The sequence below is a fragment of the Rousettus aegyptiacus genome, unplaced genomic scaffold (genome assembly GCF_014176215.1).
Source record: "Rousettus aegyptiacus isolate mRouAeg1 unplaced genomic scaffold, mRouAeg1.p scaffold_m13_p_2, whole genome shotgun sequence".
Taxonomy (NCBI): domain Eukaryota; kingdom Metazoa; phylum Chordata; class Mammalia; order Chiroptera; family Pteropodidae; genus Rousettus; species Rousettus aegyptiacus.
The window spans coordinates 141,159,092-141,175,208 of NW_023416295.1; the positions used below are offsets into that span (position 1 = coordinate 141,159,092).

Here is a 16,117-nt window from a genome sequence, read left to right on the forward strand (position 1 = left end):
GGGATGGGCAGTGCTGAAGATAAAATTTGCAGTTGTAAATTGGGATGGTCAGGGAGGGCCTCTGGGGAAAGGACATTTGAGTAAAGACGCAAAGGCTGTGAGGGAGCAAGCCACGCAGAATCTAGGAAAAGCTTTCCAGACTAAACAAGCAGCTTGTGCAAAGGCCCTGCTTTTCGGCAAAGTGCTACATGACTGTGGCAAAGCGAGTAAAGGGAAATGGTAGGAGGTGAGTCAGAGGTCACAAGGGCCAGATCATGTAGGGCTCCGAAGGAAACTGTAGGGACTTTGGCTCTTACGCTGGTTGAGTTGGAGACCTTTGAAGGACTTTGAGCTGGACCACTCTGGTTCAACTGAGCTGTTCTCAGGCTTCATCCTTATCAGAGCCTCTGTGCTTTTCAGTGCATATTCAGAAAATGTAACCAGATTAAATAGCAGGGCAGAGATTAGAATGTCAGCCTCCGGCTGCAGCTGTGATGAATGCAGTGCTCTCTGGCTAACAGGGCTTATTATTGTGTGGAAACTGGATCACTCTAAAGAATACAACACAACAAAATACCCAGATCAGAAAGGTGATCCATGGCAGTGGGGGTGAGGAGGTGATGCGGGTGTCGCTCTGTGACTGGCAGGCCTTGATCAAATAGAAAACTTAATGGTACATGTAAGCAGAAACTTCATGAGACCTGACGACTCAAACCCTGGTCTTAATGATGGTAAATCTGCAGGCCAGGTATACTGCATCTTATGTAGCCCTGTTGATACTATTAGTGGATGGGACTTATCCCTACTTGACCTAAAGTTTCATTTCTGGGTACATTGTGCCATAGGCTGTCTTGCCTCAGTTCTCAGCCTCACTCCTTCCCTGAGACTGGATGAGGCTTAGGATGGGCTGTGGGCTGCAGGCTGCAGGCTCTGGGACGGGAGTAAGGGTGTAAGATGGAATGCCACTCCAAGAGGAGATGAGGCTGAGAGGTGAGGTGAGGGCGGTGGGGAGCCTAGATGTCTCTGGTTCAGAGTATTTGGCAATAAGAGGAAGTGTTTTTATAGTTTAATGGGGTTAAGTACTGGATCAAAAAAGCAACACTCTCCATAAACGAATGGTAGCATCAATCTGGTTGTAACATAAACTATATTTTCTTAATGAAACTATCTTATCACAGTGACAATATTACCTAGAGACTACAAGATGTAATTCCTTAAGATATAAGGAATAATGACACTAAATCAAGATTCTAAACCTATTTTTAATGGTTTCTGTTAGGACATTTGGAAGGAGAAAAAACGAAAGGGAAATTTGGGGGACTAAATATTGCCACATTTGTCATGAGTTTTGAGTGCAAAGTCAGAAGAGAGGATCCTGGGGTGACCAGAGAAGGAGATTCCAAAGCCCCAGAATGGAGCTTTTAATTCAGGGAAATGTCTTAGAAACACAGTTTAATGACTAGCTATAGTAGAAATACATTTTGAAAATTCTCAATTAACTGCACATTTATATGAATTTTAATAAGTATCAGAAGTACTGGTAAGACAAATGTTTGGGTTGATAAAAATAATGAAATGCAGCAGTCCCAAGTTCTCACTTATACATAAATTTGTTCATCTTCCTCATCAAAATCAGTATTAATAATAAACAATTTTTAAATTTGCTTGGGCACACAGAGACGCTGAGGATTTTGCTCTACCACAAGAAACAGTTCTTTGTTCCTTCATTCCCACTCTCCTTTTCACTTTCTCCACAAGTGATGCTATGAGGAACAGACACTTCTACGCAGCACCTGGGTGATAATAATAGTATCATTAGTGACAGCAGAACATTGAGTGCTCACTGTGAGGCAGGCTCTGTTTTGGCCTTTTCCATGTGGTCCCTCCTCTAGGACACAACAAAACTTAATTGAACAGAGTCCTTTCACTCCAAGAGATTCTCTTTTAATCTATAATTGAAATACAGGGAGTAGATAGTTTTCATCCATATGTGAACTTTAAACAGAATATAGTAGAGGGAACTCATAGTGTGGGGCATAGGGAAAACTAAAAGATGTTAGCTCTGAGACTTTGCAGGAAATAGATCTGAAAAGAGCGTGACCCAGATAAGGGAGAAAATGGATTTACAGCTGGAAAAGACCTGGAGAAACTTAGGGACAGATTGGTAATGACCTAGGACTAGGAAGACTAGAGGATGCTAGTTAGAGGGTATTAAATAAAACAGGTAGGGCCAACAGAGGATGGGGACAGTGTGCTTAGCTGGTCAGGAGATAGACAGGTGGGGCTAGAGCATTGTACCTTCCCTCTCACATTAAGTGTCCAGTAGGTATGCACTGCCACGCATCTTGGGGACTGGGAAAATCTGATACTGTTATTCTTGTCTGCTATTTTCATTTTTAAAAACTCACATTTTGACTTCACTTAAACTATACTATGTAAAATTAATTCATATGTACATGTTTTAAGGTGAAGATTAGTATAATTATGCTCAGTGGGTATGATATACTTAAACTCTCGTAATCCCTCTTGCAGTTTCAAAAATGATTTTTCTCCCTCGCTCCCTCCTTTTCATTCTTTTCCCCCTCTCCTTCCAATAATATGAACCTCTAGCCAAGACTCTAGCTAATGAGAACGCTATAAAATGATAGCCCAGCTGTTACTTCCAGAAGGTTCAACTGATGTCCTCATTCCTTTCATAAGCAAAATTGAAAAATCTGCTCTTATGCTGTTTAACCTTGTGGAATAACTCTTTTCCTTCACATTCTCCAGCTGGTCAGGTACTTAACACTAACAGTGAGTTCTTCAAGGCATAAACTGGCAAGGATAACATAACCCATACAGGCAGTGTTTTCTTAGTTTTCCCCATTCCATTATGACAGCAGTCTGATGAATCAGAATATAACTGTTTTCTTCCTTTTCTCTCACAAAGGGACTGGGTGTCCGCAAGGGATCATTATGAGAAAATCTTACCACACGTTTCAGATAGCAAATTGCTAAAGGAAAATTTTGCCCAACTGGAATGCCTAGGGGAAAAAAAATTTCAGGAAATTCAAGAAAAGGGTCAGGTATAGCAGCACCTGTACCTAATCTCATGAAACAAAGCTGACGCCTCTAAAAGAGAACAAAAGGATGGAAAGCCTATTTCTGACATTAGTAGGGGCAAAACCAATGAGGATTTCTTCTCATTCTGAGTTCAGGGCAGTATGTTTTGGAACATGTGCCTGTAACCCTGGTGCTGAGAGATTTACATTTTCATGGCAGAATATATAAAATGCAAGAAAAGATAAATGATAGAGGAGGGGAAATCTTTTAGCCTGATTTATGCTTGATTTAGCTTCTGGTTTACCATCACGTATTGTTCTGCACTTGCAAACGGGAGATGTAATTTCATTCCTGAGTCATTTATGTCCAAAAATGCAAAAGCTTAGAGAGCTATGGAGGCAGGGCTCCACTTTTTATGGAGTAAGAGATTTCAAAAATGGCAAATTCTCCAGGGCTAAGTCGTTTGGGGAATGCTGTCAAGAGGAGGTATGTGCAATTCTCTAGAACTAGAAGCAGAGTATCTACTGTCTTTCTAGAATCTTCAGAATCATGTGAGAGAAAGGGATAATATAATTGAGCCAGGAATATATTATTAAAGCCCTTTTAAGAAGTAAACTAAATTCCACTCTAATACAGCCTTATTTTTTTTTTATTCCAGTGTATCAAAAGGAAACCCCAAAGTCACAGATGGATGTCTTTGCCCCTAGGAAATATCAAACAGCTGGGTACTACTCATTCTTCATGAAGATATTTATACTTATTTTACATCTATTAAAAATACACTAGAATATTGTTTCTCCTCTAAGGTTTCAAAAGTGTTTTTAAAATCAGAACTGTTTCTCTCTCTTCAAAAATATGGTTATTTAAGAGGGAAAATAATATAATTCTACAACAAAAATATTATAAACTTTACAGTTATATCTCTGATTTCATTTTTGATATTGTTTCTTTGAGACTTCTTTGATCTTGATTTTAAAAATTAGCTTTTTGTTTGATTCTGTTGTATAACTTTTTCTATTTTATTAATTTCTGTTATTTTTCATTTTTTTGAAGTAATTCTATTGTTCTTATAACTTCATGAATTGGACTTTTAGCTAAATAACTTTGTAGCCTTTCTTAATTTCTAATACAATCAAACTAATATATTAGTTTTTATTCTGGGAGTTTAGTACTAGGTACTAATTATTTTTCCAAATTTTATATATGTAGGTGTTCATTGCAAATTGTTTATAGCAATGAAAAGAACTAACAAGAGGATCGTCTAGAATATTTAGTATTTGCCTACTACAAAATTATATAGTCTAAAATGACCAGAGAGCTCATATGGTAAAGTAGGAAAATGTTTTTAATTAAAAAATAGAGAAAATTAAATTATATTTAACTTTATGAAAAAATATGTATATATAGAGAAAAAGTTTTTAAAAATCTGAAAAATTAAGTGATTTTTTTTTTTTTATTGTATGAATAGCAGGTCAGTTCAGTTTTATGTCTTTTTTTGCTATAAACTTTGGAGGAATAATTTTCAAAAATATGTGAAGAATTTTTGCCTTTAAGAGGAAATGTTAGTTATTTTGACAATTAGTTGATACAGTATACTTTATTATTCCAAGAGACAGAGAAGTGAATTATTATTGTTCATTAATATGGGATTAGAGTGGAAAAAGAAAATAAAGACTTTTTTCATTTTTCTTTTTTGATCTGCCTTTGGGTTGGCAAAGTAAGCTTGCAAAGCAAGCAAAGTTGCGATTCCTTTAGCTAAGAATATTTAAAACAAATGCTTCGTGTAAAGTTAGTTAAGCTATATGTAATACCACTCACTGCTGGGCTAAATTATAGTGGTATATAACAAATGCTGACTGGAGATACAGGAAAAGATGCAGAATATATGCTCTAATAATAGGACATTTGAAAAAACCATTTGTCAAGTGGATAAAAAAGTAAGTATATGTATAAAAGATCTAAAATACCTATTCAATGGGACAAATTTTTTGGATTTATTTCAAACACTACACCTTGACAATAGAGCATATACCTTCTTCACTGTTGGGGAAAGGAGTTACAAACATGGGAACAGGGAAAACTAGAATGAATCCTGTGAGGGCTGGGAACAGTGACAAGCAATAACAGTCTACACTTTACAAAAGGCCCCAATCTAAGTTCTTCCAATACTGTAGGTGTAGCTTAAATTCTTTCTCCATAAATCTTCTTGGAACTGATAGCTCTGTTGGAACTGATAGCTCTATTGCTTTTACCAGTCACTTGAGAAAAATCACCTGCTTATTTTTTACTCCTATGAAATTTTACTCTTACTCAACCCTCTGTTAGAACTGTTTTCTTGGAAGTTTTCATAATCACCAAATTCAACAGTGTTTTTCTCAGAACTTAATCTCTAACACTATTTGCTCTCAAGGCTCCTTGTAAAAGTGGCTGATTTCAGACTGGAGAAAGGTAGGTATAAGATAGTCCTGGAACATTTTGTTATACCAGAAAATAAAGAAATGTTCAATAAATTGACGGGATATGTCATAAATATAAAGGGTCTATTCTGAAGGGGTTCTTATTGGCCAAATATGGAACAATTTGAACATTAATGTCAAGGAGCTTCTTCTCTACATTTTCTTTTAGAGGTTTTATAGCTTTAGGTCTTACATTTAAGTCCTTAATCCATTCAAATTAAATTTTGTGAAAAGTATAAAGCAGGATTCCAGTTTCGTACTTTTGCATGTGTATACCCAGTTTTCCCAATACCATTGATTGAAAAAACTATCATTTCCCATTTGAGTGTTCTTATCACCCTTGTCAAGAGCTCTTGATTCTGTTTCATTGGTCTATATGTCTGTTTTCAATGCCATTATTGGGTTGATTTGATTACTATCACTTTATAGTATAGTTTGAGATCAGGATACCTGATGTTTCTGGTTTTGTTCTTTCTCAAGATTGCTTTCATCATTCACAAAAGTGTTTTCATATAAATTTTAAGATTATGTTTTCTATTTGTGTAAGAACTGCCATTGAAATCTTGATAGGGTTTGTATTGAATTTATTAATGGCTTTCGGTAGTATGGACATTTTAAAAATATTAATTCTTCTGATCCATGAAAATGGACTGACTTTCCATTTATTTGTGTTTTCTTCCACTTCTTTCATTAATATCTTATATTTTTAGAATATAGATCTTTTATCTTCTTTGTCAAATTTCTTCCTAAGTATTTTATTGTTTTGGATTCTGTTGTGCATAGAATTTTTTAAAATTTCTTCTTCATATGGTTCATTGTTAGTGTATAGAAAAACAATTGATTTTTGTATGTTAATTTTGTATCCTGAAACTATTAACTTTGTGTAATAGTTCTAACAGTTTGTTTGATGGAGTCTTCAGAGTTATCTATATATAAGATCATGTCATCTGCAGAGACAATTTTACTTCTTTCTTTACAATTTAAATGCCTTTTATTTATTTTTCTTGCCTGATTGCCCAATTCACATATTTTTATATTGTGTATCCATTAACAAATGGTTGTAGCTATAGTTATTTTCAATAATTTCATCCTTTAACCTTTATGCTAGAATTAAGTGATTAACATACCACCATATTACAGTATTGGAGTATTCTGAATTTTTTTTTTTTATAGACTCCAATGGAATAGTGTACATTAATATCACTTTCATATAAAGTGCTCCCCAAAGTAGAACTATCATTAAATAAATTTACATGAGTTTTGGATACTTTTTTGTTCAGTATATTCAGTTACTTTTTATGAATTATTTTTGTGAATTACACATTTTTAAAATAACTTGATGTCTTCGTAAATATAAATGCTTTGAGATTATAAAATATTGTACGGGTAAGTTTTCTAGCCACATGAAGAAAAATGTGAAGCTGGCTTTTAGTTGTTTGGCATTTGAATATCTATCATGATTTATACTTGCTCAATATACAAAATTTATTTGTTTGTTTCTTTGTTTGTTTTTGTGCTTTTTAGTATTGTGTTTGTTTTCCTGTCCCCATGGCCTATATTTCTCTTGGAGTATTCTGAATTTGACTATATAGTTACTTTTACTAGTATGTTTTATATTTTAATATGTATATCCAATGTCTCTATCTCCATGTCATTGTTGTAGTTTTTTGGGGGAGATTTTCCCCAAATTTATCTTCCAATTGTTATATTGAATTTTTAATCTTTGCTAGTAACTTTTTAAAATCCAAACTTTTCTTGAATCTTAATCTCTTTACATTCTCTCTTGTTTCATAAATACAATATTCCTATCTCTCTGAGAACTTAAATGATGTTTTCGAGTTTTTTCTCCTTGAACTGTTTATTTCCTCCATGATTCTTCTGTTTGTTTGTTTGTTTTTGTTTGTGGCTTAAAAATGAAAAAAAAAGAAAAAAGCTTAGTATAGTGTTGTGTATAAATGCCAAATGAGTGACAGAATATATCTTATAAGAGTTAAAAGTAAAGCTTTTTATGGCTTCCATGATTGGGGGATGATTAGAAAACAAACCAGGTTTACTCTGGTCTTTAAAGGACAGACACACATTGAAGGCAGAGAGTAAAAGGAAGATTTTCTAGATATTCTAGAACATGGGGAAAAAACAAACTTAAATATGAAGTGAGATTAAGGAGTGCATATTATAAAATTGTGGATCATAAACACTAGAATCACCTCAGAAGTCTTTAGGTCTTGGATGTGGCCTGAATATGTATATTTTTAAAAATATACTTCAGGTGCTTCTTAGGTAGTCAGCTAAGGATGGGTTCTTGTAAAGGAATAGAATGAAAATGATTTGGAAAAGTAAACTGGGGACAGATTGTAGCAGGTGTCTGTTCTGAACTAAGGTAACCTTATGATCAAGAGAGCATTGTTGAATATTTTTCTTTAAGGTTCTTGCAAGAAGCTTGTATGAATTGAAGTGAATGAGAAAATACTCTCCCTTCCTCTTTGGATTTTATGTGGTAGTGATTCCTATAGTTTACTGTTAGTCTTTGAACTAGAGAAATTCTTTTTTTACAGGGGTTATCAATGATCCTAGTTAATAGATCAATGGAAAATATTTCATATTTACAAAAATATATTTTCAGAAAACATGCTAGAATAAACACCTAATTTAGTACAAAGGTTCCTTTGTTATTTCCATTAATTTAGGTATTTCTGCAATTTCTGTACCAACACTCCAGGAATCTTGCAAAATTCAAGATTCTTTCTGTGATAGAGACCAGAAAGGTAGTGAAAACCAACTGGGAAATTGATTTTCCTTTTGCTCATTTTTAGTCTTTTTTTTTTTTGCATATTCAGCACTGACATATGCCAGCAAGACATATTCATTTCTACTTGGGGACACTACTTCAGTAAGAGCAGGGATAACTTTTATTTCACTAGTTAAACAAAGAGTTGTATTTGAAAACCAGAGTTAACTAGCAGCATATTATCAAAGTGAAGAAAAAACCAAGTATTAGACTGCTTATTGATTTGGAGCCCCAGGCTTCTCCTCAGTTGATCGGCCTTTTAATTGGGCTGCGGTTGACCTTAAAACCCTTCATCACTGAGCGTCAGTATATCATTTTTGAAAGCAGGAACAAATAAACAGAATACCCACACATTTTCAGGTATGCCCACACCTGAAAAGTATATGAGTCTCCTTTTTCTATGCAAACTTTCTACCCAGAATATGGGCTATCCTAAACCAGCCATAACCGAAGGTGGCTCTCTTTCCCTACTGCTCTTTCATGATTCCACCCACATGTTTCTCTTCACCAGTGGATATCTTTTGTTTGGCTGCTGTATTACAGGGCTTGTGAAGGCGGGATGTCTTGCCTTTAAATAGTCTGGAGTACTGGTAAATATATTGGACTAGATGTTCTAATTTCTGAATCAAGCTCATGTTTTGCAACACAGAGTTTAAAGTGATTTACTATTAAAGAGTGGCCAGGATTGTCGATGAGCCTGCCAGAAATTTTATCCAACGAAAAAAGATAAAAACATGTTAAAGGGACATTGAAAGATAAAATTATAATTACATTTCAAATATCTATCATGAGTTATACTTGCTTAATGTACTTTCTATAATTGTATATAATCATGTGCTACTTATTGAAGGGGATACATTCTGAGAAATGTGTCTTTAGGCAATTTCCTCATTTTGCAAACATCATAGAGTGCCCTTACACAAACCTAGATGATCTAGCCTACTACCAATTAGGCTATATGGTTTAGCCTATTACTCCTAGGTTACAAACCTGTACATACAGCATGTTACTGTACAAAGCAATGTGAGATTAAGTAAGTACCCTTATTTAATGATGCGATTAAGAGATGTGATAAACATGAGATGTATGAGGCTGGTGCTGGCATAACATGGTGTACTGTTCTACAGCTAACTTTTTTTATAAGTAGAAAGAGTAAATTCTAAAATAATGATAAAAAGTATGATATAGTAAACACATAAACTAGTAACATAGTCATTTATCATCATCATCAACTATGTACTATATGTAATTGCATGTGCTATACTTGTATACAACTGGCAGCACAGTTAGGTTTATTTTCTTCAGTATCACCACAAACAAGTGAGTAACGTGTTCACTGTGATGTTACTAAGTCAAAGGAACTTTTCGATTTCATTATAATCTTATAGGACCACCATTTTATATTCTATCTATTATTGACCAAAATATCTTTATGTGGCTTATGATTGTACAATAGTATCTCATGCAGTATGTCATGCTGTATTTCAAATTTAGTATATTCATTGAGTCTCTGCCCTTTGCTAAGCACTATTTAGATACTGGAGGTACTGTTTGAACTAAACATACATTGTGCCTCCCCTAAAGTATTTTATCTGTTCAGGGATTTGACATTCAGGGGCTCTTCCACCTAACCAAATTTGAGAAGCACTGTACTCAGATAAAACAGTGATTCTTTTTAAGTACCACCTGCCTCAACTTGGGATCATGCATGGGGATGGAAATGGTTGTTCTAGATGGACAAATCTGATAAAGCTGATTATTTAAATAGATGACTTTTCTCTCTAGAGGAGATAGCAGTGACTACAGTTTTCTCCTTATGAAGAGATCTTCTTAACACTGGTATTTCAAAACTTGGCTAATATTTTCTGTGAAAGTCACTGAGGGGATGTAATTGACATTTGCTATTGTGACAACCAAGAAATCTGAATGTCAAAGGAATGTATCAAAAATTCCAAGACTCATTAGAAATTATTCATGGCAGTAACAGAATGTAGAGAAGGTTGTATGGTATGCTGGGCACCATCAAGGGCACCGTGGCAATGATGTTCAATGGAAGAGGTGGGGAGGGGAGTATGCCACCTAGGGCTTCCTTGGTGCAATTTCAATGCTGGTTCCTGCTGCCTAGCTTTCTTACTTCCTCACATTTCCCAAGCCTGATTTCCCACTTTCTTTTCAATTCTGCATGCACATCCCAAGTCTTTCTAATAAATTTCTTTTCTGCTTAAATTAGAGTTGATTTCTTTGGCTTGCGATAAAAAAATGCTAAGGGATACGGTGGGGGGGGGGGGGGAAACCAACTCGGTACTTTGCTTCTAGATGGGTGGCCCCAGGTGGATTATTTTTCTCTATTCTCAAACTCAATTTGAGATGAGACAAGGCAGGAGCATTCTTTCCTTTTCATGGTTGTGAAGAATAATTTGTTATGCCTGTAAAGCTTAAAGAACAAGGTCGAACCATCCTTCTTCAGCTGGGGTATTGCAAAGACAATTTAATATGGGTACTTAGAATTTATTGAAGACCTACCAGAAACTAAGTACTTTGTCAGATGTCTCATATCTGCTTAATATCTTACACCCATTTTATAAACTAAGCATTATTATTCTCATTTTACAGAAGCTCAGAGAAGTTATGGTACTTTAACAAAGTCATAGAACCACTGTGTGGTGGGCAATGATTTCAAAGCTCTTTCTCCCTCACTATATGTCAGTGTATGTATAGGAAACCAGGTTTGCAGAGTTCAAAACAGATCTGATCTGGTGTATTGGAGCTGAGGCTCCAAAGTTCATGTTCCAACTGCTGCTGAGACGTGATCTCAGGGAAGGAGAAGGGTAGGTAGGGACTGAAGAGACAGTTTTCACAATCTTCAAATATCATAATTCCCAGGGTGCAGGAATCATATTGGTGGCCAGTGATTTAGTTAGTCTGTGAAACTCTGTGTCCTAGAACCGAAATGTTGAAAACTGCCTTCTTGTTCCCATCTCCACCTCAGCAGCACCACCACCCATTTCCTGGGATATAAGTATATAGTAAACAAAAGTCCAAGTTGCATGGTTTTTTGGTATGTTTCTATCTTTATTGTTGCTGTTTTTTTCTTCCTTTAGAAATGACCTACTTTAAGGACTCCTATTCGGTGTAAATGAGCTGTGGCATTGTTTAAAACATTCTGTGAAATTCTGAAAGTTTCAACATTTTCTTCGGTAATTTGTGGAAAGTGTAGAAATGTGTGGAAATAAAGAGGTGTCAATATTAAAAAAATAAGGAGTCAGATTACGTTGGAGGATGTGTGACAAAGATCATTATAAAGAGATACTGAACAGAAAACAAATAATGAAGTTATACATTCTTTGTATGACAAACGTGATTTTTACTTTGATAAAGTGAGATAGGAGTGTTATCTTTCATTGTACTTATTTGAGAATTACAGACTAGATAGCAGGCATTGCTTCTTAATTAAGCTCACATAACCTCTCCTACACATTGAAACAAAAAGACATACAAACCTTGCGCTTTTAATAAAGGGATAGGTGTTGCCCAAACAGGAGCACCAGAGATGAAAAGTCAGCATTCGACATGAGAAAGAAATAGATCATCTTTAAAGATCCACCTCTTTCCAAGATTCTTTGAGAGATTGAAAATTAAGAGTAAATGAGAACTGAATTTTCCTAGAATGAGGTAACTTGTATTTTTTCAAAATACTATGCATAAAAATGGCTACGGCATGAGCTCAATTGCTTAGATTCAGGTTTATATCTGTTAGGCATTTGATCTCAGGGACTGTCCTCACCCACTCCTGTCATATTTTTATTATTATTGTGTCACCTGCCTTTGTAACACACAAAACTTTATACAAGTGAGACAACATGATCAAATATATGTGTTACATTCATATAGCCTTAAAATGTTATTTGGAACAAAGGATGATTCTTTTTTAAAACACATTCAGGCATTAGCTCCACTTCATACTTGTTAATGTGCTCATTTACAGTAGTAGATGTGTTTGTTTTTTCTTTAGTGGGTCTTCTTTACTACCACAGGTGATGAATTTGATAACTGTAAATGTTTATAAGTACAGAGCAAAGACAGTACTTTGATAGGTGAGTTTAATGTGCACAGAGAACTTGCATTATGGCAACGCTGTTCCCCAGAATCATCCAAGAGTATTTTCAAGTCTGGACATGCTTTTCTGCCATTGGATTCTATTTCAACATCTCATGTTTATATTCGACTTGAAATCTAATTTTCATAAATGTCTGTTTAAAATAGGCTATGGGTTTAAATATAAGAACAGGACTGTGTCTATAAAATAACAACCAGGGTTTTGACTCCCCAAGTCTTTTATTGAGCTGTCACTGGTGATAGCTATTTGGTGACACTATTAATCATATTCTGCCACACAGCAAACCACAAGATTAGAATAATGGTTTGTACTTTCAGTTAGACTCCATATAACCTTAATAACTGAATAGATGAGGAAATACTATAAAGTACAATTCTTTATAATGACTCTTTTCCCACGACATGTCTTCATAAGATTGTAAATGTGATCCCAAGGGAGAGTATTTAACTCCTGACATTCTTCCAGCAAATTTTAAGTGTTGGATTTAAAAATATTTGCTTACTAAACAAACAAACAAACAAAAACATTCATCAAATCATAAGGGAAGATGCTGGAGAAAAGGTACTTTTGCCTACCTTTCTCTCTCTTTTGAAATTTGTCAAAATGAAAAGAAAATCACCAGATTTTCTATATACTTCAATACTTTACCATTGAATATCCAGCATCAGTTCTATTTTCCAATCACTGTATATCCAATGTGATAAGTGATCATATATCATAGCATATATAATCACTTGTATATTATGCCTGATTTTAGAGTCAAACATAAAGCTTCAATTATTAAGAAAGAATATACAAAAGTTATCAAATAAGAATATGGCAGGAAGGTAGGTCCATGCTGGATTCTGCCCTTTCCCTATGTATACTGTGGGTGAGTAGAAAAGGGACTGGCTTCACCTTCAACCTTAGGGGCCACCTTCAGATTCCATTAACAATCCAGGTTGGAGGAAGGCAACTTTCTAGTCCCTAGAATCTTAATAAAGCATTTTTACTGGCACGTATTTCTTGTTACTCTGTAAAACTTTAGATGGTCCTCTAACCTTCCTTATGTCCACTGTTGTCTATAAAAAGAAGTGTGTCTATGAAACACCATACCATTATAAAAGCTATTTATACTATTCTGGGTAAGACTTCAAAGTTCATCATCACCTATTTCCCCTCACACTTCTAATGTGTCTTTGGCTACCTCTTTTCTTCAACCTATTCCACTATTTGAGAATTTGGTCTGTATTAACAACAGACTAGCTATCTGTCTCAAACTCATTAAACACTTACTTAGAACTTTGAAGATGGAAAGGTTTGTCATCTGATACATTCTGAATATTTATACTTTAGATGTAAAACAGAAAAGATAAAGAGAGAAAAGTAAGTGTGGAAACAATAATGTTGTGGTGAAAATTATAAGTATACCATTAGGAGACCAGGAATAATGTCTAAATCTCTAAAAAAAAAAAAAAGAGTTTTCCTGACTCTAAAATCAGGCATAATATACAAGTGATTATATATGCTATGATATATGATCACTTATCACATTGGATATACAGTGATTGGAAAATAGTACTGATGCTGGATATTCAATGGTAAAGTATTGAAGTATATAGAAAGATGTATATGTATGTATGTATGTATATTTGTATCTTCAAGATATAGATAGACTAGATAGATAGGAGATAGATAGGAAATGGATGGATGGATAGATAGATAGATAATAGATAGAGGGAAGGATAGGAAGGAAGGAAGGAAGGAAGGAAGGAAGGAAGGAAGGAAGGAAGGAAGGAAGAAGGAAGGAAGGAAGGAAGGAAAGGGGGGGAGAGAGAGAGAGAGAGAGAGAGAGAAAGAAAGAAAGAAAGAAAGAAAGAAAGAAAGAAAGAAAGAAAGAAAGAAAGAAAGAAAGAGGAAGGAAGGAAGGAAGGAAGGAAGGAAGGAAGGAAGGAAGGAAGGAAGGAAGGAAGGAAGGAAGGAAGGAAGAATATTATTCTCTCCCCCATTCCACCCTCTACTCCAATATTTAGCACATCCTGGGCATAACTTCTAAGTATTAAGTCAGTGCTGGCTGATATCTGAGTCTTGGTTCTGTTTACTTTTCTTTGTAGCTACAGAATACAGCCAAAAAAGTGATAATTTTTATTTCCCTGAAAGGCATAAAAATGTAATTGACTTCATCATCTATTTCATATGCACCTCATTCTTTTTGAAGATGAAAAGAAGCCAGAGGGCGAAAGTATGAATGAGTTTTATACATGATGAACATGCTGGAGCTGCCACAGGGTTTCTTCTATTATTATTATTAATTTAACTATTTCAGATGACAAGACATGTTGAGGGTAACATCTTAGGGAGAAATAAGCAAACTGCTTTTATTCCTTTGGACGTTCACTCTCGTAACTCTGTTCACTGATAACAACAGAAGTCAACAGAATAGGTATGGTTTCAAATTTCAGGTGGACTCTACAAATCAAATTAAAAGCAATGATGCAATTTCCAAAAAATAATCTTTTAAAGGCTTGATTTAGTTAAAAAATAAAAGGCTTGATTTAGTTACCATAATTATTATATAATTATGCTAGAAAGTGAAAGATTTTGCATTTTAAGTTCAAATTTTTCTCTTTTTTTTCTTTCTTTCTTTCTTTTTTTTTTTTTTTTTTTTTTTATGTACTAGGTTAAGTCCCCTGTACTATTTATGGAAGGAGGTGGTCTTGGTGTATGGGCACTTAATGCATTTGGAACAGTCTTCGCTCAGGCATGCAGGTTTTATCTGTGCTCTGTTTCCTTTATTCCATAATTTCTCATGCATCATGCACCTGTGGTTCTCAATAAATTCTGATTGAATGTATCAAGATTTTAAAAGCAGCAAGTGAAGGAATCAGACTAGAATTGTCTTCCTATCTTCTTTGTAGACTAGACGCCTTTTGAGTAGGTGCCAGTTGGGCAATAAAATAAAATCAGGGGACGTCACACCTGGTCAGTTTGGGATAATATATTCTGATACAAGAAAATTTCCAGTGATTGATCTGAATGATATTTTCCTTTTCCCCAGATCTGATAAATGACAGTTTCTATTGACAAATGTTTTGATCCCTTTGTTTAAACAATGGTGTGTTCTCCGATAGAATCAAAGGTGTACAATTTCAGAGTGTACTACTCGCCCCCATTAACTTTATTACAACTTTTCCTACTCTTGTTGGAGATTATAAAATGAATGAATGAAAAATGTTTTATTCAGAATCAGAACCCAATAATTGAAGTCTAAAGAAAGTCCTAACTTGTTGCCAGTTTTAAAAAGAAAGAGTAACTTGGGGCAGGAAGGATTCACTCACTCAATGAAATTTCACAGAGGTCCTGCAGAGCCTAGAAAGCATTAATTTAATTTAATTGTTCTTAGTGCCACAGAATAAATTGGCAGCTATGTGCCAAGGATTGTACTAGGCCCTGGAGCTAAGTGGGAAACAAATCAGACAAAAATCCTGTGCTTTTCAAGCCTACTTTCTCATACAAAGAGACAGGTAATGAACAAGTAACAAAAATATCATAATTAATTTATTTGAAGATACACATTTTTGCATATTTTAATGCCTCAGAGATTTGTTTGTGTCTTACAGTTGCTCTTGGCCTGGCATCAGGCAAGATGTAGCTGTTATTGACTATTCACATGCATCAAAACTTGTAGAGCGAAGTCAGCAGTTTGGGACAAAATCCTGGAGACATCAGTCAAGTATTCTTGAGAAATTCTATGTC

General features: G+C 34.9%; 1 long non-coding RNA gene across 4 annotated transcripts in view; it reads left to right on the plus strand.

Moving 5' to 3' along the window:
• Window positions 1–16,117, plus strand: part of LOC107514394 — a 224,459-nt gene that overhangs the window by 174,442 nt on the left and 33,900 nt on the right. For 3 of the 4 annotated variants that reach the window (XR_001597769.2, XR_001597771.2, XR_001597768.2), the window contains exon 5: window positions 3,680–3,859. This is a non-coding gene — a long non-coding RNA (uncharacterized LOC107514394). Of the gene's footprint in view, window positions 1–3,679; window positions 3,860–16,117 lie in introns of those variants that run through there. The other variant, XR_001597770.2, reaches the window with a different exon arrangement.